The sequence below is a fragment of the Leptonychotes weddellii genome, chromosome 16 (assembly GCF_054177405.1).
Source record: "Leptonychotes weddellii isolate Sample4059 chromosome 16, ASM5417740v2, whole genome shotgun sequence".
NCBI classification, from domain to species: domain Eukaryota; kingdom Metazoa; phylum Chordata; class Mammalia; order Carnivora; family Phocidae; genus Leptonychotes; species Leptonychotes weddellii.
The window spans coordinates 32137674-32160013 of record NC_138384.1 but is presented as its reverse complement, the minus strand read 5'-3'; the positions used below and the strand labels follow the sequence as shown (position 1 = coordinate 32160013).

The 22340-nt window shown below is 34.9% G+C and overlaps 1 protein-coding gene and 1 long non-coding RNA gene across 2 annotated transcripts in view; one reads left to right on the top strand and one right to left on the bottom strand.

The window, feature by feature from the left end:
• LOC102746541 (phosphorylase b kinase regulatory subunit beta) overlaps nucleotides 1–22340 on the bottom strand; it is a 249833-nt gene that overhangs the window by 39821 nt on the left and 187672 nt on the right. The gene's annotated exons all lie outside the window — the stretch shown is intronic.
• On the top strand, nucleotides 454–15478 carry LOC145717561 (uncharacterized). Its single transcript, XR_014140878.1, has 3 exons — nucleotides 454–517; nucleotides 12651–12732; nucleotides 13390–15478. It is a non-coding gene; the product is annotated as an uncharacterized LOC145717561 (long non-coding RNA).

The window sequence follows — 22340 nt, the reverse complement described above, 5'->3', positions numbered from 1 at the left end:
TTATTGATCATTTAACATGAGTACTAAAGATTTTGGATGCTATGATACTGTAATTTAAAATAATGCTTAAGCCCAACTATGATATATAGGGAAGCGTAGCTTTTAGGTGAGAAAGCACAATGTGATTTTGATTTGAATATTTTGTTTAACATATAGTCTGCCTTAAAATACAAATGTGTAAGATAAAAAAGGTTAGTACGCATAACTGCTCTTAAAAATAAAGAATGCTTTTGAGGAAGTAATACCAAATGCTCCCTTTAAATTCATTTTCCTTAATTGTACTAGTACAGGATCATCTGCTTTCTTTTCTTTGACAGGATCAAGCTCCTTAAAATATAATTTAAAATATGTTTAAGAACAACTCTATTAATAACTGTTTTTACATATTGCCTTTCTTCCTGTTTTAAATGTATACATCAGTAACAAAACTTACAATTCTATTATTTTCCTTCTAGATTTATTCCTCACGACATTGTCTGCCTCTAGTACCTTCCAGTTTGAGATATGGGAAAATGTGGTAAGAAATCTTTTCTTTGAAGCATTTTTAAATGATGGCTTTCAGTAAAAGCACACAATTTTAGAATATAAAACGAAAGTAATCACTTGGTCGGTTGGTTTCAACAATAAATAAAACAACTTTAAGAGCCTTTGGTTGCATTGCTGCATTCAAACTGCTGAATATTGCTAAAGGAAATGATTCATTCAGCATCAATTCCTCTGCAGGTTTTTAGGCATGACTGCCAATTAAACCAATCAGTCTGCCCTAATGCGAATGTTAACAGGGCCCCTGCTAGGCTGTCAGCTGTTGAGAGAGGTTACTGTCATTTAATTTGTCAGCATGATGGTTTATTGAAGAAAACCCTTTTTAAAAGACTAATTTTTCCTCCTTGCCTTCAGGCTTATATAAAAAAACAAAAACAACACACACTAAACTTACTGCCAACTTGACCAGGATTAAGGAGTCTTTCCCAATATATGTATTTTTTTAATTGCAAGGTGAAGAGTCCCAAACTGATGTCATGATTTATTTTATTTTACTTTTAGCTTAATGTAGACTATATGAAATATTAATTAATGAAGAATAGAACACTCCAGATCTTAAAGTTAAATTTCAGGCTACATAATAGAAGACAGAATTTGAGGACAGGCCAAATTGGCCAACTGACTGACATCCATCAAGTAATGGTCAAGTTTTAAACCTCACTTTCCTCATATGCAAAACAGGAATAAGAGTGCTTCATATAATGTTTGTGAAGATTAAATGAAATAATGTGTGTAAATGTCAGGCACACAGTAGACACTTAACAAATTTTAATTTTAGATCTCTTGATTTCCCATCTATTTACTAATGATTGTATTTTATTCAATCCAAATTGAACCCATATATAGGTTTTTATTAAAATACACATGAAAAATAAGCAGATCCCAAAAAATGTACCGTACAGTTTGTGGAAGGAAATTCGTTATTAGCCATCTCTTAAAGCATAGTCAGTGATGTTGGTCATGATTCAAATTTTTTCATAGAAGAAAACTCGGATGAGTGGAAAAGCTATGTGTAGACAAGATCAGGGCTTCTAAATGCGACTTCTACAGTAAGCAATTTTATCCTTATTTTTTTTTTTTAACATGAGAAAAGGGAGAAGGACAATGAAACCAGAAAGATTTAGTTTTGTTTACTTTTTAAAAAATGCAATTACATTTGTTTTACTGATGATAGAAATATGATTGTTATATACTCAATAATTACTGTAAATTAAATTTCCCCCTGCTGGGGACATTTGTTTTTAGGTGGCCTTGGAAACAATACCTAAAGTGAAACCTGAGGTATCAGAAATGAGAAAATCAATCATTTTGATTAATATGTATCCATCTGGAGGATAAAAAACCTCATTACACATAAATATAAGGTGTATATAAAATTATTAAGTACTTTTAAGTGTCTGATGTCCTCTCAGCCTAGGCTGATTTTCTTTTTACCTAGGTTAGATTTTTTTTTTTAAGTATAATTAACATGCAGTGTTATATTAGTTTCAGGTGTACAATGTCATGAATCAGCAGCTCTATACACTTCTAAGTACTCATCAGTATAACTGTACTCTTAATACCCTTTATCTGTTTCACCCATCCCTTCACCCACCTCCCCTCTGGCAAATACTGTTTTCGTCTCTGTATATAAGAGGCTGTTTTTTCTTTCTTTTTTTTTTTTTAAAGATTTTATTTATTTATTTGACAGAGAGAGAGACACAGTGAGAGAGGGAACACAAGCCGGGGGAGTGGGAGAGGGAGAAGCAGGCTTCCTGCGGAGCAGGGAGCCCAATGTGGGGCTCGATCCCAGGACCCTGGGATCATGACCTGAGCTGAAGGCAGACGCTTAACGACACCCAGGCACCCAAGAGGCTGTTTTTTCATTTGTCTCTGTTTTCTTTGTGTGTTTGTTCATTTTGTTCTTAAATTCCACATATGAGTAAAATCATACAAAAGTTGTCTTTCTCTGACTTAACTTCACTTAGCCTTATACCCTCTAGAGTCATCCATGTCATTGCAAATTGCAAGATCTCATTCATTTTTATGGCTGAGTAATATTCCATTGTGTATATATACCACAGCTTCTTTATCTCTCTATGAATGGACACTTGGGTTGCTTCCATATCTTGGCTATTGTAAATAATGCTGCAATAAACATAGAGGTGTTTATATCTTCTCAAATTAGTGTTTTTGTTCTCTTTGGATTGATACCCAGTAATGGAATCATTGGATCATATGGTAATTCTATTTTTAATATTTTGAGGAACTTACATGCTGTTTTCCACAGAGGCCCCACCAATTTGCATTACAATCAACACACAGAAAGTTCCTTTTTTCCACACCCTTGCCAACACTTGTTACACTTGTTATTTCTTATGTTTTTGATTTTAGCCATTCTGACAGGTATAGAGTGGTATCTAACAGCGGTTTTAATTTCCATGATGATTAGTTATGTTGAACATCTTTCTAAGTGTCTGTTGGCCATCTATGTCTTCTTTGGAAAAATGTCCGTTCAGGCCCTCTGCCCATTTTTTAATCAAATTATTTGGGTTTTTGGTGTTGAGTTATATTAGTTATGTATATATTTTGGATATTAACCCCTTATTGGATATCATTTGCAAATACCTTCTCCCATTCAGTGGGTTGCCTTTTGTTTTGGTGATGGTTTCCTTTACTGTTCAAAGCTTTTTATTTTGGTAGTCTCAGTAGTTTAATTTTGCTTTTGTCTCTCTTGTCTCTCTCTTGCTTTTTCTCTAGACACATCTAGAAAAATGTTGCTACAGTCAATGTCAAAGCAATTACTGCCTATTTTCTTTTCAGGAGTTTTATGGTTTCATGTCTCACATTTAGGTCCTTATAATCTATTTTGAGTTTATTTTTCTGTATGGTGTAAGAAGGTGGTTCAGTTTCACTCTTTTTGCATGTAGCTGTGCAGTTTATGGAGTACCATTTGTTGAGGAGACTTTTTCCCATTGTATATTCTTGCCTCCTTTTTCATAGATTAATTGACCATATAAGTGTGGGTCTATTTCTGGACTATATTCTGTTCCAAAGATCTATGTGCCTATTTTTGAACCATTATCATGCTGTTTTGATTACTACAGCTTTGTACTGTATCTTGAAATCTGCAATTATGATACCTCCAGCTTGCTTCTTCTTTCTCAAGATTGCTTTGGCTATTTGGGGTCTTTTGTGGTGCCATACAAATTTTAGGATTGTTTGTTCTAGTCCTGTGAAAAATGTTTGTATTTTGATAGGAATTGCATTACATCTGTTAGATTTCTTTGGGTAGTATGGACATGATGACAATATTGGTTCTTCCAATCCATGAGCAAGGAGTATCTTTCCATTTGTTTGTGTCATCATCAGTTTTTTTCATCAGTGTTTTATAGTTTTCAGAGTGTGGGTCACTCACCTCCTTGGTTAAGTATATGCCTAGGTATTTTACTATTTTTGGTGCAGTTGTAATTGGGATTGTTTTGTTAACTTCTCCTGCTGCTACTTCATTATTAGAGTATAGAAGTACAACAGATTTCTGTATATTAATTTTGTATCCTGTGACTTTACTGAATTCATTTATCAGTCCTAGTAGTTTTTTGGTACATTTTTAGTTTTATATAGAGAGAGTGTTACGGCATCTGCAAATAGTGAAAGTTTTACTTCTTCCTTACCAATGGATACCTTATTCTTTTTCTTGTCATACTGCTGTGGCTAAGATTTCCAGTACTATGTTGAATAAAAGTGGTGAGTGGACATTCTTGTCTTGTTCCTGAGCTTAGAGAAAAAGCTCAGTGTTTCACCATTGCATATGATATTAGCCATGGGTTTTTCATATATGGCCCTTCTTATGTTGATGTATGTTCCCTCTAAAACTACTGTGTTGAGAGTTTTTATCATGAATAGATATTGTACATTCTCAAATGCTCTTTCTGCATTTGCTGATATGACTACTAGGTTTTTATCCTTTCTCTTGTTAATGTGATAATATCACAATGATTGATTTGCATGTATTGAACCACCTGTACATCCCTGGAATAAATCCCCTTAATCAAGGTGAATGATTTTTTTTATGTATTGTTGGATTCAGGTTGCTAATATTTTGTTGAAGGTTTTTGCATCTGTGTTCATCAGAGTTATTGTCCTATAATTTTCATTTTTTGTAGTGTCTGTCTGATTTTGTTATTAGTAATGCTGGCCTCATAGAATGAATTGAGTGGCTTTCCTTCCTCTTCTATTTTTTAAAAAAGTTTGAGAAGAATAGGTATTAACTCTTCTTTTAATGTTTGGTAGAATTTACCTGTGAGGTCATCTGGTCCTGGACTTTTGTTTGTGGGAGTTTTTTGAATACTGATTAAATTTCACTACTAGTAATCAGTCTGGTCAATTTTTCTATTCCTGATTCAATTTTGGGATATTACAGGTTTCTAGGAATTTATCCATTTCTTCTAGGTTGTCCAATTTGTTGGCATATAATTTTTCATAATGTGTCCTTTAACCCTTTGTATTTCTGTGCTATTATTTCTCCTCTTTCATTTCTGATTTTGTTTATTTGAGTTCTCTCTCTCTCTTTCTTTGGGGGCGTTGCTTTTTGGATGAGTCTGGCTAAGGGTTTTTCAATTTTTGTTGATCTGTTTAATAAACCAGCTTCTGAGTCATTGATCTGTTCTATTGTGGGTTGTTTTTTTTTTTTTTATTCTCTATTTCACTTATTTCTGTTCTAATCTTTGTTATTTCTTTCCTTTACTGATTTTGGGCTTTAGTTGTTCTTTTTTCTAGCTCCTTGATGTGTAAGGTTAGGTTGTTTATTTGAGATTTTTCTTGTTCCTTAAGGATTCTGTTGTTATAAACTTCCCTCTTGAGACAAACCATAAGAGACTCTTAATCTCAGGAAATAAACTGAGGGTTGCTGGAGTGGAAGGGTGTGGGAGGGATGGGGTGGCTGGGTGATGGACATTGGGGAGGGTTATGTGTTTTGGTGAGCGCTGTGTATTGTGTAAGCCTGATGAATCACAGACCTGTACCTGTGAAACAAGTAATACATTATATGTTAATAATAAAAATTAAATAATAAGTTAAATTAAATTAAAAAATAAACTTCCCTCTTAAAACCACTTTTGCAACTTCCCAAAGATTTTGGATCATTGTGTTTTTATGTTCATTTGTCTGCATGTATTTTTTTATTTTCTCTTTGATTTCTTCCTTGACCCATTCATTGTTCAATAGCATGTTATATAGCCTCCATGTATTTGTGTCCTTTTCAGATTCTTTCTTGTGACTTATTTCTAGTTTCATATTGTTGTGGTCAGAAGAGATACATGATATGATTTCAGTCTATTTGAATTTATTGAGACTTGTTTCATGGCCCAGTGCATGATCTAATCTGGAGAATGTTCCATGTGCCCTTGAAAAGAATGAGTATTCCACTGCTTTTGGGTGAAATGTTCTGAATATATCTGTTAAATCTATCTAGTCCAATATATCATTCAAAGCTGTTGTTTCTTTGTTGGTTTTCTGTCTGGGTGATCTATCCATTGATGTAAGTAGGGTGTTAAAGTTCCCTATTATTGTATTCCTGTTGATTTTTCCTTTATGTCTGTCAGTAGTTGCTTTATGTATTTAGGTGCTAGAATGTTGGGTGCATAAATATTTACAATTGTTATATCCTCTTTGGATTGTTTCCTTTATCATTACATAGTGTCCTTCTTTGTCTCTTGTTTTTTGTTTTTTTTCACTTCCATTTACGTGGTAAATGTTTTTCTATCCCTTCTCTTTCTGTCTACATGTGGATTTAGGTCTGAAATGATTATCCTATAGGCAACATATAGATATATCTTGCCTTTCTATCCATTCTGTCACCCTATGTCTTTTAGTTGGAGTATATAGTCAGCCCATTTACATTCAGTGTAATTATTGATAGGCACATACTTACTGCCATTTTGTTACTTGTTTTACAGTTGTTTTTGTTTTTCTTCTCTGTTCCTTTCTTTTATTGTAATCCCATGTGGTTTGATGGGGTTTTTTAGTGATATGCTTAGATTACTTCCTCTTTATTTTTTCTGTATCTATTATAAATTTTTGATTATGTGATTACCATTAGGTTCATATATAACATCTTATGCATACAATAATCTGTATTAAGTTAATGGTCACTTAGTTTTGAACCCATTCTAAAAACACTAAATTTTTACTCTGCTCCCCACCCCACGTTTTCTATATATGATGTCATACATTACATCCTTTTATTTTATTAATCCCTTGACTGGTTTTTATAGATATAATTGGTTTTACTGCTTTTTTCCTTTAACCTTTGTACTGGTGTTATAAGTGATTAATCTAATGCTTTTATTTTGTTTGTATTTACCTGTGAAATCTTTGCTCTCATAATTTGCTTACTCCTAATTGTGGCATTTTCTGTCCACTCATAAAACTCCCTTTTAACGTTTCTTAGAAGGCTGGGTTAGTGGTGATGAAAACTCCTTTAACTTTTGTTTGTCTAGGAAACCTTTTATCTCTCTTTGTCTTCTGAATGATAACCTTGTTGGGTGGAATATTCTTCATTGCAGGTTTTTCCTTTTCAGTACTCTGAATATATCATTCCACTCCCTTCTGACCTATGAACTTTCTGCTGAAAAATCAGCTGATAGCCTTATGTGGTTTCCCTTGAATGTAACTGGATTGGTTTTTTTTTTTTCTTTGTTTTTTCTCTTGCTGCTTTTAAAATTCTCTCTTTATCAGTACTTTTTGCCATTTTAATTATGTGTATTGGTGTGGACTTCCTTGGGTTGATTTTGTTTGGGGGTCTCTGTGTCTCCTGGATCTGGATGTCTGTTTTCTTCCCTGAATTAGGGATGTTTTCAGCTGTTATTCCTTTAAATAAATTTTCTGCCCCTTGGTCTCTTCTCCTTCTGGGATCCCTATAATGTAAATGTTATTACGCTTGATGATGTCACTGAGTTCCCTAAGTCTATTCCAATTTTTTATTATTCTTTTTTTTATTTGCTGTTCAACTTGGTTGCTTCCCATTACTCTGTCTTCCAGGTTGCTAATCCATTCTTCTCCCTCTTCTAATCTTCTGTTGATTCCCTCTAGTACATTTTTAATTTGTTATTGAGTTCTTCCTCTCTAATTGGTTTCATTTTATATTTTAATCTCTTGTCTCACTGAGATTCTATACTCTTTTCTCAAGCCCTGTAAGTATGATCATTACTTTGAATTCTTTATGCATACTGTTTATCTTCATTTCATTTAGCTCTTTTGCTGTGGTTTTGTTTTGTTCTTTCATTTGAAAAATATTACTCTGTTTCCCCAGTTTGTCTAACTCTCTGTTGTTATATATTAGGGAAGTTGGGTATGTCTCCTGATCTTGAAAGTAGTGGCAGCCTGCTGAATTAAACCCAGTAAAGCAATGTAGTAGGAGAAAAATCATCAAGAAGAGACTAGATTTTGATTTGGTCTTTTTTATTATTATTGTCTTTAAAGAAAGTTAATAAGTTGGCTATTGGACAGTAGAGACTAAGGGTTGTTCTTCCTGTAAAACAGCTGGATCAGTAAGGTACCCATGTTAACAATTAATAAGTCACTGGTACAAATTAGGAGAAATGTAGACTCAATATTAATTAGTTCAGATAAAGTATAGGTTTTGTAAAATGGAGGATTATTTTCAGTTAGAGATTGGGCAAACAATTTGTAGTATTCACTAAGAGAAAAAAAACAAACCTTGAAATTATATTAGGTAGTAGAACTAGAGCTTCAGCAAATCTTGTTAGAATGTCAGTTGTGGGGCCGCCTGGGTGGCTCAGTCATTAAGCGTCTGCCTTCGGCTCAGGTCATGATCTCAGGGTCCTGGGATCAAGCCCCGCATCTGGCTCCCTGCTCCATGGGAAGCCTGCTTCTCCCTCTCCCACTCCCCCTGCTGTGTTCCCTCTCTTGCTGTGTCTCTGTCTGTCAAATAAATAAATAAAATCTTTAAAAAAAAAAAAAAAAGAATGTCAGTTGTGCACACAGTCCCATGTAGGTGCTCCAGGAGGCACAAAAGTTAAAGGAGCTTATAGGCCAAAAGGGCTAAGATGTGAGTGTAGGCAACTCTGGATGGTTTGATGAGACATACAAACCTCATGCTACAAGTAGCTCAGAGGCAGAGCAGTTGCTTCCATTTGGTCCCCCCATGATCATCAGGGAAGACTTCAAGAAAGATGTGGTATTTGAAATGACCAGTACAGATGAGTGGGATATTAGTAGTTGGAAATGACAAAAAAGAAAGAGATGGACAAGGAAGTACAAAGGAAACTCAGGACATGTTCAGAGAATAGAACTTGGCTGGTTTGGGGCAGAGCATGAAAAGATACTAAAAGGTAAAATTAGAAGAGTTGGTTCAGATAAGATCAACAGAAGCCTTGACTTCTAAAGTAATTTGATCTTTTAAATATTTATTGAGAAGCTTTTAAATGTTTTAGGACTGAAGGTGAGATGAAAAGAGCTTTCATTATTGTAGTTATCTTGCTACTCCATATCAGATAAGCTTGCATGGAAAATCTGGAGGCGGGAAGATAACTGAGGTGGAATTTACTATAACCTGAGAAAGAGGTGAATGATTAAAGGACTAAAGTATTGGGAATGGCTTAGAAGGGATAAATATAAGAGAGAAAGACCATTAATGCAAGGTTAATTTGTGTTTTCTATTAGTGACTGGTAAAAGAAAAGACAAATGAAATATCTAATTTGAGGCAGGAAAAAAATTATTTCAGATAAGACATATCAAGGAGGTGGCTAGAAATATAAGGCTAGAACTCAAAGAAGAGACTAGGTAAGTGTCACAAAGGGGAACAGCTAGGACAAGAATGACAAAGTCATTGGGCTTTACCCATCACACTTTATGTCAGAAATTTTCCATCTTGGCATTATTACCTTTTGGGACCAGATTGTAGAGTTCTGTCCTTTGCACTGTAGATTGTTTAACAGTATCTCTGACTTCTACTCGCTTAGATGCTAGTAGCTGACCCCAGTTATGATAATCATAAAAATCTCCAGACATTGTCCAAGGTCCCCTGGAGAACAAAATCACCCCCAGTTGAGAATCATTGGTTTATAAGAATAAAGATGTAGACACAAAATAGTCATCAGATGTTGCTTCTTGATCATTTTTTCAAACATTGTAAATATAACAGTTTTAACATTAAATATTAAAACATGTGGGCTGGGGACAGTTGGTTAAGCACCCGCCTCTTGATTTCCACTCAGGTCATGGTCTCAGGGCCATGAGATCGAGCCCTGCATCAGTCTCCACACGGGGCATGGAGCCTACCTAAGATTCTCTCTCCCTCTGCCCCTCTCCTCCTTCTGCCCCTCTCTCCCTGCCCCTCCCTCTCTCTCTCTCTTTAAAACAAAGCAACAACAACAACAAAAACCCATGCAGACCAAAGCATAGTCATCTACAAAAAGATACTTGTTAAAACATTGCACTTATGGTTGGCATTAAAGCAGAAAATGGCAGGTAGTTTCCTCTATCAATGTCAATAGGTTAGCTGTTTCAATGGTAGGTGGTAGTTTTGGTAGCAGAAATAGTGGTATTCCTACTAGTGTTCCTACTAGTGATAATAGTTAATGTTAACTAAACGCATACTATGTGCATATATTCTACTAAGCACTTTATATGGATTATCTCACTCATCCTCACAAAAACTTTGTAAAAATACATTTTCAAGATAAGTAAACAGATACTTAGAACAACTTATTCAGGGGGCGCTTGGGTGGCTCAGTGGTTAAGCATCTGCCTTTGGCTCAGGTCACAATCCCAGGGTCCTGGGATCAAGCCCCGCATCAGGCTCCCTGCTCGGAGGGAAGCCTGCTTCTCCCTCTCCCACTCCCCCCTGCTTGTGTTCCTGCTGTCATTGTCTCTCTATCAAATAAATAAATAAAATCTTAAAAAAAAAAAAACACTAATTCAGATCTGAATGCTAGCAAACAGTGGAGCTAGAGATAGAACTAGGAAATCTGTCTCTAAAATTTCTACCCTTAAGTCATTCATTTGGTGAAAAGCAAAAGACATAACTGCAGCAGAACCCCTAGTGACTTAGCCCAACTTTGGATTGTAGGGATACAGTGAAGGCCAGTAAGAACAGGATAGTAAAGAATGGGAGAGAATGCAGTGTGTTAGTGTCAAATAGCAGCCTATGAAAAAAGTACTTGCAGCTCATAAGCACAGGACTGCCATTATAAAAATACCATGTACTTGCCTGATAACTTCACATTTTGCAGAATACTTTCTAATCTATCACTGCATTGATCCTCTCCAGAACTTTCAAGTAGACAGTACATTTATCCCCTACTAAACAATTAAGAACTGAGGCCCAGAGCAGTAAGTGGCTGTTCCAAAGTGATACAACTTGCCAATGAAAGCAGGACTAGAACCCCTGTCATCTAACTCCATGTCTAGTGCCCTTTCTACCAGACTATACCAAGAATATATTCTCTTTCTCCAGCGGTTGGAAGGAAGTATTGCTTTTCTTCTATTGAGGTTCAGGGCCACGTGGCATTTTAGACATGGAAGGCCATCACCTGGGAAGTACTCAGTGTTCCTTGATAGAGATACATCGTGAGGTTATATCCACAAATATTTCTAAGTATATTTACTAAGTTTAACAGAATTTCACTGGGGTAATTTGTTCACTTGAATTAGTATAATGGGTTGATATTCCACTTTATGTTACATGAAGTTGATATATTTTAAGAGATTTTTCCATTCATTCTAGAACCATTATGTCCCCTATGTATCCAATGCTATGATCTTTCTAAAATGCAAAAACACTTGACACTTCAGCCAGAACTTTGGCTCCTTTGATATATCTGTAATGTAATTTCAGGTATCAGTAAGACTAGAGGGGATTCATAAGGTTTAAGACACTACATAAATAAGATTTCTATAGAAAGAGCATTCAAAAAATATATCAGATACTTTAGTAATTGTAGGGGAAATATATTTCTGCATGCAGATAATGGAGTGTTAAAATGTTTGGAAAATTGCCTGTCACAAGACAAATCTTACCCACTTACTCATGTTCCTCAAGCATTTGGTCTTCATGTTTTCAATGCAGCAGTGCCATTCTCTGCAAATACCAGAAGGGATTTCTTAAGAAATTAACTTGCAAATCTGCGGTATCCTTAGGGGAAAAAAATTAATTTTTTAAAGTATTTTTCAACATATAAATATCTATGTAAAGCATGTAGTAATCAGAGTCAGTATGTCAAATAGTGAAGAGATATCAGTGATAAGAGAGCTCTGAATAGAACTAAGTGCTTCAAATCCCAAATTCAGTGTTTTGGCTGATTTTTCTGGTGTTGTCATCTAAAATTATAGAAAGGAAAGAATAATTTAAAGAAATGCATATTTTTATAACTAAGATGTGTTAACTCTCCATTTTTGAAAGGGTAACTGAAACAAATGATCTTTAATGGGTTTTCTTTCTTGTTTAGCTTAGCTACCCCTGGTTAGTATCTGCCAGTTAACTTAATCCTTTGCTCCCTTTTTTCAATGATACATAAACTTGAATTGCTAAGGAATTAGCTCTATAAGGATCAGTGGAATTCTCATCTCATTAGAATCTTAATTTTTTTCTTAATTGTGTCCAACAGAAATCTTCTTCCTTTGAAATCTCTACAACATAGTGTCTTTGCTACTTACTTGTACCATTTATATATATTACCTTCAGAAATTCTATTTTCCTGACATGTCTTATCTCCCAACTGGATTATAAGCTCCCTCGAGATAGGAACAATTTTTTTTTTTTACTTCTTTATATTACCAAACATAAAGAATATACCAAATATACTATTTCCATGGTACTTGAAAGTAGAAGACACTCATTATGTCTGAAATTATAAAGAAGATTTAGTACAGGATATAAAACTAGAAGGGACAGCAAGAAAAGCACTCCAGGCAATCTTTATCAACTCATAGCAGTTTCTTTTTTTTTTTTTTTATGATAAAGGTATTACAGGAAAGTGGAATGATTTTTGTGCAGCACAACAAAAGCCTTAAATTATTTATTTCCCTGCTTCAGTTTAAATGCTTTCTTTCACACTTGACGAATGAATTGATAGTCTAACCCAAAATTTTCTGCCATTAACAGGATGGAAATTTTTCTCTCAATACTGTATTTGAAAAACCTCCAAATATGATGGTGGTCGGACAGTCCGCATTTGCAGACTTTGGTAAGATTCTTTTCATCTTTCAAATTCTACCCCTCTCTCTAACCTAGTCATATTAATTTCCCATCCCTGATATAACTTTATTGCCTTCAGAACTATTAAAGATTTAAAAGATGGCTTTTGTAGTATTATACATGGTAAATAGTCAATTCCTTAATACAAGGAGCAATTTATGACATTTATGTTTAAAGTATAATTTGAACTTAAGGGACTCCTGTTTGCAGGAGTAACATGCAAAACAAGGAGGTCTGTTGAGGCTTTTCTAGAGAATACCAAATAGTAATTATTGTGAAAAAATCTTCATATATATCTAGATTATGGAACCAAAAAAAAAAAAAATTGGAGTTAACCTGACCTCTTGAAACTTGGATAATAAAAACCATTTTTATTTACATCTTAATTCCAAAGAAGAATAACATCTATTAGGAATTTGTCACATGAGAACACATGAATCTCTGTTTTCCATGAGATTCTACACCATAAATCAAGTTCACATTGGTTAGGAACTTCTAAAACATGTATGGCTCTTTCACCATTTGTCAATTATTATTAAAAAGGATTTTGGTATTAGATGGGAAACTAGTCTAAATGACCACCATCTAAGAGTTTGAAGCTCACTCCCCTCCTACTTTTCCTTCATTCTGCCAATAAACACCTCAGCCTGTTCCTCAGAATCCAGATGACATGTCACCATGTCCAGAGGCCTCAGTTTCCTCATTCATAAAATGACAGTGACGATCATATCCACCTCACAAGACTACAGTGAATAACACAATGTGAGTAAAGCACAGTGTCGGGCAGACAGTAAGATCACAAGAAAATACTGTATAATATGAGTCTTTTCATCAGACTTACCTGGTTTTATTGTTGTTACTGCTCTTTGCTCAATTGACTAAATCAATTAATCGATCAATGTCATAGAGATAAATCCTAAGGCAGCTAAAGCAGGTTTAATAGTGTTATTTGATGGAAACATCAACATACATCTCTATATTGTAGTGTATTTTAGTTTCATTATGTTGAATATTACTTTGATTTTGAGCAGATTTCTGGTGCCTGATTTATAGTCTTTAGTAAGCAAATAGTCAAGTTACAGAATATATGAAATTATTTTTTTTAATTTGCTGACTGACTTGATTAGCTGGATTAATGACAAATACTTTTCCAAGTCTCTCTTTAGAAAAAAAAGTATATATGCATCATTTAATTTTCAGAGGGCACATAATACCTCCCTTAATCTCTGGCTAAGAATCTCCAAATTGGCGGGGGGGAGGGGAGGTGTGAAAAATCCAAATTGAAATTACTTGTTTTATAATTGTGTGTTTTGTATGATAAAGTGCCTTGTTTTAACAAAATTATTAGTAGCTTTACTTAAATTTTTTTTTTAATTCTTCTAACCATAAACTTAGACATTTACATGTTGGTATTTTTTAAATGTGCAAAATATAGGATACAGTCCATTAAGAAACATAACTATATATCCCCCCTATTTTTAATGACTTTAGGTAACATATCAGTAAACACTTTTAATATATCAGTAAGCTTTAAGTAAATATCCCACAATGTCTTTTTAAAAGTCCATGTATTTTTAGTTGGGTATTATCAAAAAACAAGACTGCTAATGAGTCCAAAAAAGCAGATGACATCGAATAAGGTTACAAATGTTAATATATACAAAATATACATTTTCTATACATTTGCATACATCTGTGAATTTCATCCTGCCCTCCATCCTCAACTCCCCCTGAAATGCGCGCACATGCCCACACACACTCTCGCTCTCTCTCACTCTCACTCTCTCTTAGAACCAAGTCAGGAGAAGAGACTGACAGCCAGGAAGTCAGCATGATTTCAGAAATTCACCATTTACCAAATGGGTAACAATTGGTTAAAAAAAGCACTGGCTTGAATAAATAATCAAGCTTACAGGAGAATCCTATACCAGAAAGGAGGGTTTAAATGCCTCCCAACTCACTTAAGTTGTTTAGGAACAGAAGTTGTTTTACAGCTATGATGAAATTTTTAGCTGCTAACATAAAATATTTTATTAAAGATTTTTAAAACTCTACTTTAAATTTAGGCTATTCTGGTCTAGCCAAAGGGAGGTGGGTAGGGTGGTTTGACACACAAATCAGGAGCCTTTACCAAAAAAAACCCAGAATAATTACTCAAGCTAAATATAATGTTATTTATTTCCTTAATAAGACAAAGAAATACTATTCCAGAAATCAGCTAAATAAAACTCCATGGAATATTATATAGCCAGTGAAAATGATGGCTATGAAGATTCTGTTAGAAGAAAGGAGCAGAACAATATGTTACACAATGTAATCATCTTAAAAAAAAACAGATTAGAAAAAAATATATCAAACTGATAGTAATGGCTATGTGAAAGCAGGTTAATAGGTTATCTTACTCCCTGTTTTTCAGATCTTCTTTTATGTGGTTAGATTAATATATTAATTTAATTATTAAAAAGTAAATTATGGAAGAGTAATAGTCAGCAAGGGCAAGAAAGAAACCAAAGTATGCACCTAAAGTGTCATTAGATTTTTTTGGCATAGTACTTCTAAGTTCATATATAATTGATCCTATCCTCTGAGTTGGATGAACTTCTTTAGAGTACTTTAACAAGAACTTTAATTTTAATAAGATATTTAACTCCTACAAATAAAATGCAAAAGTTAGACCTCTTATGTTTCAAATATTGTACTGAATGCCATGTAATAAAGCACAGATTTTAATGTAAGGTCCTTGCCTTTAAGAAATGTATTGTATAATCGGGAAAACAAAAGACAGATTTGTAAAAAACACAAGAATAGAGTAACAACTGCCACAATATATGAGAAACTAGACTATTTTTCACTGTTAATTACAGAATTAATGCCACAGACAAGATGCAAAGTATTGTGGCAAATTGAATCCCTTTAGGCTGAGAAAGGATAGGAAGACTCATGGAAGAAGTGAGATTTTGGACTGGACTTTGAAACAACTCTGAAGTTTGGCTAAAAATATATAGAGTTATAAAAACACGGTGTGGTTAGTGACTAGTGAGTAAACCACTTAGGCTTGAATAGATTTTCTGTAAAAAATGTAAAAACATATAAAAATGGACTGAGAACACATTGAATTACCAAATGATAGCAGATGAACAAATCTTAATTTTATTCTGTGAAAGCAGTGGGAAGTAGTAGAACAATTTTGAACATCTTTTTGTTATTACCTTTTTAAATTAACTTCAGAAAGTAAAACTCTTCTGGTCTGGTGGGATATGCAGAAGGTATTGCTTCGTGGACATGGAAAAGGATTCAGGGGAAAATCATTAGAATCTCTGATATGCCTGAGATTTTTATATCAAAAGAGAGGCAGATTTAAAGTCTTAAGATACTGGATTTTCTAGGGATAGAAACCAGTCAGAAGACAGGTCAGGTCTGAAATAGTAAGAGCATGCACTAACTACATCAATAAATGGGAGGGACAAGTGTGAGAAACATTGCAAAGAAAGAATCAGTAAATTTAGTGATTGGTTTGACACTAGAGAGTTTAAAAAAAAAAAAAGCCTCTGAATGACTAAAAGAATTATTTTCTTTACCGTCCTTCATAGAGATAGGTAATTAGAAGAGAAAGCTGGTTTGAATACTTTAGAGATACTTTAGAGTCAACATGTTAATTATACTAGTAAGATAACAGAGCTGGAACATATAGGTAACCTAGGTTCAGGAATAAAGCAAAGCAAATTTAAAAGTCCTCCAAGAGATAAGAAGTCAAGACCCAAATGAGCCCTCTAAGGAAGAGAGTATAAATAACTTGACAGAGAAAGAAGGAATAAAAGGTGGTGGAAAACCACTGACGATATTATGACAAGAAAAGGCCTTTGCATTTACAGGTTACAAGGGCACAAGTGACCCAAAAGGCATTGTTTGTAGAATTCTTTAGCAGTCTCTGAGCCTTAGAAATCAGCTCATAAATAGTGGCCGCTACTGGTTAGTGTCAGATGAGGTACTTGGGAGATCTACAACCCATAGATGCCTCTAATAGTTAAGCAGTCATCTTCTAGAAAACATATTTTGTGTCTTATCATACTGTATAACTCTTTTAAACTATATGTTAGAGTTCGGTCGGAATATCATATTCTAGGGTCAGAATATCCTGGGTGGCTCAGTCAGTTAAGCGGCTGCCTTCAGCTCAGGTCATGATCCCAGGATCCTGGGATCGAGCCCAAGCGGGCTCCCTGCTCAGCGGGGAGCCTGCTTCTCCCTCTCCCTCTGCCTGCCGCTCTGCCTACTTTGTGCTCTCTCTCTCTTTGTCAAATAAATAAATAAAATCTTAAAAAAAAAAAAGTATTCTAGAATTTCTACAGACAAGGTGGTATCTCTTTATTAAATTACATAGGACAAAAAAAGTCAAGAAAAATAAGCTACGTTTTTTTCCTATCAAATAGAATTTTAACCAGATTTAGAGAAAACATTAATTTTGTATGCAATGCCAGATATAGGAGAAATCAATAAAAAGCTACAAAACTAAAGGGATAATTGAAAGCTTAATAGAATGTTAGCGTTTTCTATAAATTGAATCATTTTAAATCTCATAATACATAATAAATTTGTATATCCAAATCTGATGCTAACTCATGTATATCAGATCATCATAAGAAGATCACACTTTATTCTTCAAGTGAAGGGGGAAGACCTAGCATGTTGGTGAAGCCTGGGAATTGTCAGTCAGGTCATCTAAATAATTTTATAAGCTATAAAGGGGCTGAGGGGTGCCTGGGTGGCTCAGTCATTAAGCGTCTGCCTTCGGCTCAGGCCATGATCCCAGGGTTCTGGGATCAAGCCCCACATTGGGATCCCTGCTCAGTGGGAAGCCTGCTTCTCCCTCTCCCACTCCCCCTGCTTGTGTTCCTTCTCTCACCGTCTCTCTGTCAAATAAATAAATAAAATCTTTAAAAAAAAAAAAAAAGAAAGGGGCTGATGAAAATACAAAACTTGGTCATCCTTGAATGTTACTAACATAGATGGTGTCACTGATGGTTGAGACCCAGTCTTATTAAATTGAGTATCCCCATTGCCTAGCCCAGTAAATAAACAATGATGTTTATTAAAGTGAAGGGGGAAAAGAGGGAAACCCCAAAATCAAATTATTTTATGAAGGCTATATGCTGCTTGGTAGAAACTCAGGTTTTAATTCCAAATTAACCATGGTAGAGCTGAAATGCTTAGTTCAAAATAACATGGCATTTATACTTGTTTTACAGTTAGGTATATTCAATAACAATCCGTCAAATGAAAATTGTTTCTTATTAGTGCTTGATCTGGTAATAAAAGTAAATCAGATGAGCCATGTATGGAAATTTAAATGTCATATTTAGCCTGAATGCTAATAGAGAATTGAATGTTCATATTCTCTTTTACAAAAGAATTTTGAAAATCAAATGCTTTCAAATAGAGGACAATTATATTATAAAAGAGATCGTATAGGGGAAAGTCCTGGGTGTTATGTTTTCTGGGCATGGTCTCATTATGAGTCATTTAAGGCAGTCTTTTATTCCAAAGACTTAATAGTGGAGTCTATTGTTTGTTTCTTATACTTGGAAATTGGCTGCTCTTTGTTAAGTAGCTTTGTTTTTTCATCAAAAAGTAACATGGAATTCCAAGTGAATTCAGAGAAATGTTTGAGGTTTCAGATACTCTCTCTTAAATGTACTACCATAGGACCTTCATCACCAGTCAAAATGTATTAAGTAGATACAAATACAGAATACTTTAATATATGGAGTATGGACAAATTAGATGTAATTCCTGAATTCAAGGAATTTGAAATATAATACTTATATTCTCCTTTGAATTTTATGATACAGACATATCAGTTCATTCAAATAGTTTATTCTTTAAAATTGTATAGTGATCAGTTGTTTTCCCATTCAGTTCTCTTCCTGTTTTATACTGAAAGATGTACAAGATATTACTTTATTCAAAAAATATTTTTTGAGTGCCTACTATTTGAATTGCTCTATTCTAGCTGCTCGGCATATACCATAAGTGAAGCATACAAGAACCCTGCTCTCATGAAGTTAAAATTCAATCAAGGGGGAAAAGACAAGAAGAATTAAATTAGTAAGGTATTTTTAGAAAGTGGTAAGAGCTTTGAGGAAATAAAGTACTGTAATAGGAAGTAAGAAGGGCTGTTTCCCATAACTGATTGGAAGTCATATTTGACCCAAGACTTGAGTGAAGTCACAGGAGGTCTTGGGAGAGTGTTCCATGTTAGAGATAACACCGGAGTGAATGTTGAGGGAACAAAAAGAAGGCCGACACTTGGCCAGGTCTTTGGGGCCTTGTGGACCTAGGTAAAGAGTTTGGATTTTATTGTAGATGTAATTGGAAGCTTCAAGGAGACTCGATAAGAGGAACTAACCAGGCAAAGAATATGAGGACTTAGATCAGGGCAATCATTAGGAGATAAGAGAAGCAGTCGTATTTAGATGTTGGAGACTAAGTTGACAGGACTTGCTGATGGATTGGATGTTGGAGGGAAGAGAAGAAGAAGAAAGGGTGACTTCTAGGTTTTGGGCTTGAATAACTGGATGGTGAAACCATTCACTAAGGTAGAAAAGGAGTAGGAAGAGTAAATTTGGAGTTTGTTAATTAATAGTTCTGTTTTGGACACGTTAAGCTTGAGATGTCTGTCAGACACTAAAACAAGATACAAATGGGAGATACAAACTCTAGAGAGACACAGAGTTGGGTATCAGTATATCCTTGTTTAAAATGCCTTTTAGAAGATGGATGATGGGTAAATGAAGGAGTACCTGCCCAAAGTATCCCACCTTTCTTCCTAGTAGTGTAAATGTAACCGTATTCCAGCCATACTGGCCTCTTTGTGTTCTTCGAACAGGCCAGGCACAGTTTCTCCTGAGAGCTTCTGCCTCTGCTCATTCTTCTCTGTAGAATGCTCTTCCTCCTGATATTTTTCATGGGTCACTCCCTGATAACCTTCTAGTCTTGCTGAAATATCTCCCTATCCAGAGACCTTCCCTGATCACTCTATGTAAATTCTGCCCCTCCAGCCCAGCACACCTATCTCCTTTCCTTCTTTATTTTTCTCCATGGCATTTATCACTATCTGACATAGTGTGCGTTTTACTCATGTACTGTCACTAGAATATACTCCATTGGTGTGTTTTGTTCACTGTTATATTTCATGCCTGGAGCAGTGCCAGTTACACTGTAAATACTCAATGAATAATTTTGAATAATTCAATTAAATGAAAATATATTCTAGTTTATTTAAGTAATTGGTTTTTAAGAATTGAGCCCAAATTTAGGACCTGTCTTAAGTACCTTTAACTATAATCCTACTAAACCACAACGTCTAAGTGTCATTTATATGATGAGAACTGATCTAACATTACTTTTGCTCATTTTGATTAAAGTTAAGTGCTTCAACTAAAAAGTGTTCTAAATCTAAAATAGATGGGTGCTGATTTCAGGAGACATCCTGGGTCCTTATAAATTTTTATTCTTAGTCCTCATATTTCTGTTTCTCTAATTCCTGAATTCTGACAACATGTGTTATCTATAGTATTTATTATTTAACATTGAAACAAACTACAGTATTTGCATAGCTTCTCAATATTTTCTGGGTCTTTCTAGTGCCGATTTATTCTGACATGATCAAAGTAAAAGCAACCAGTTTAAACAATTGCCTCTCTAACCTGCTGAACCTTTGTTTCCCCTCTCTTGACCTGCCCCTATCCTACTAAAGACTACCGTTAAAAAATTTTCGGTAAAATTGAAATAATTTATATATTTACACCTTGCCATGCGGAACATAAAGTGATTAGATGTTCTTAGAATATTTTAAGTCCAGTTTGTTCCATTCCATGTCACTGTGGCGCTTGCCCTGCAGTGGTTGCCATAGCAAAAGTGATTACTCTCTGAGTTCCTACTTTCTAGCAAAGACTGAGGCATCTATCTTGGTAAGTCACGGATGCCAGATGTGATTCTGATAAAATATTTTGAATGCTTTTTGATTGGAAATGGTAATTTATATACAAATTATAAAATTGCTGCTTCAGAGTCCTGATTTTATACATACTCAGCATTTAAAGCAGCATTAAAGCTGTATTCATTTCTTTTAAGACACACAAGCATGAGGAAAAACTAGGACCCGAAATCCCTGAAGCCTTTATGTACAGGTTTGTATATATATTAGATTCTTGCCTTTCTAGGTCAGAGGTTTTTTTAGTAAAGCTGTACCTCTGATGACATTCTGTATCCTCAAAACTACACTGTTAATTTTTTTAAATATGTAAGGTATTAGAATACATAATTGAACCATTGGATACTAAAAGTACTTAAAAATTCTGTAGGATGATTGTTTTTACATTATTACATTGCTATTTTGTGATTTAACAGGTGATATTTTTACTACTTTAGCTAATATAACCCACAATTTAATTGGGGCACTTGTCTCTCTAAACCTGCCGCAATTGGTAGAACGAATCTGTGATATGTGGAGCAACCCATATAACTGCCCTGTGATGTTCACCAGGCATTTCTCTCTTCCTTATTTGATTGCCACAGGACTAGGAAAGTGATTGGTCCAGGATCTTGCCTGTTCTTAGGCCTTCTAGATACATACAGCCTAGGAGAGGAAAATCAGTAAATGTATTCCTCTTTGGTATATTACACTGGAGTGGAATTCCCTGCTATCAGTCAGAGCAATAAAGAAGCATGAGAATAAATTATGAAGGTCCCAGTGCCACCCCTCTTTTAAATGTCCTATTCCATTTTCAAACAACTTAGGCTTTCATTTCAACCCCATTTTCTTCCATCTGCAATACTGCCTTTTCATTCTGTGTAAATGCCCCATCCACTGATAAGCAAAAGCAAAGATGTACTTCTTGGATATAGGTAGGTACACAGACAGCTCTTCTGTGCTTAATTAACCCTCACTCACTAAAGAGTTGACTTATGGATTGGACAGATGGATACGTAGTTAGGTAGATGGTGGATGGGTAGTGAATGGATGGATGAAAGTGCCGTTTGCTACTTATCCTTTGTCCAGAGCACTCCATTCCCATAGCAGCTCACAAAGCAATCCCATTTTCCTGTTCTGTTCCACGATAACAAGTCAGTTCTTTTTATTCCCTATTACACACAGAGATGAATGGACATTATCTGTACTCAACCTGCCCCTGCCTATCATCATATTACCTCACATAACTAATGTATTCTTAATTTAATCATAAGAAAGTTTAAAGTTTTTGTTACTCAGCAACATTTAAGGATTTAAGAGTTTAGTATTTTCCAAATGTTTGTTTACTTCTTTTTCATAATACTTAACATTACTTATTATTTGGCAGGAACTCTTTTACATTTATCTCAGTCCTCCCAAATCTCCCTGAGGTGAGCAGTATTGTTTATCCTCATTATACAGATGTAGTAACAGGGGTTCAGAGCAGTTAAGAAACTTGCCCGAGGGCACAGAGATAGTAAGTGGCAGAGCTGGGACATGCTCCTTGGCTCTCTCTCACTAACTGTTGTTTTTGTTTTTTTTTAAGGCGGGGGAGGGCAAAGGGAGAAGGAGGGAGAGAATTTTTTTTT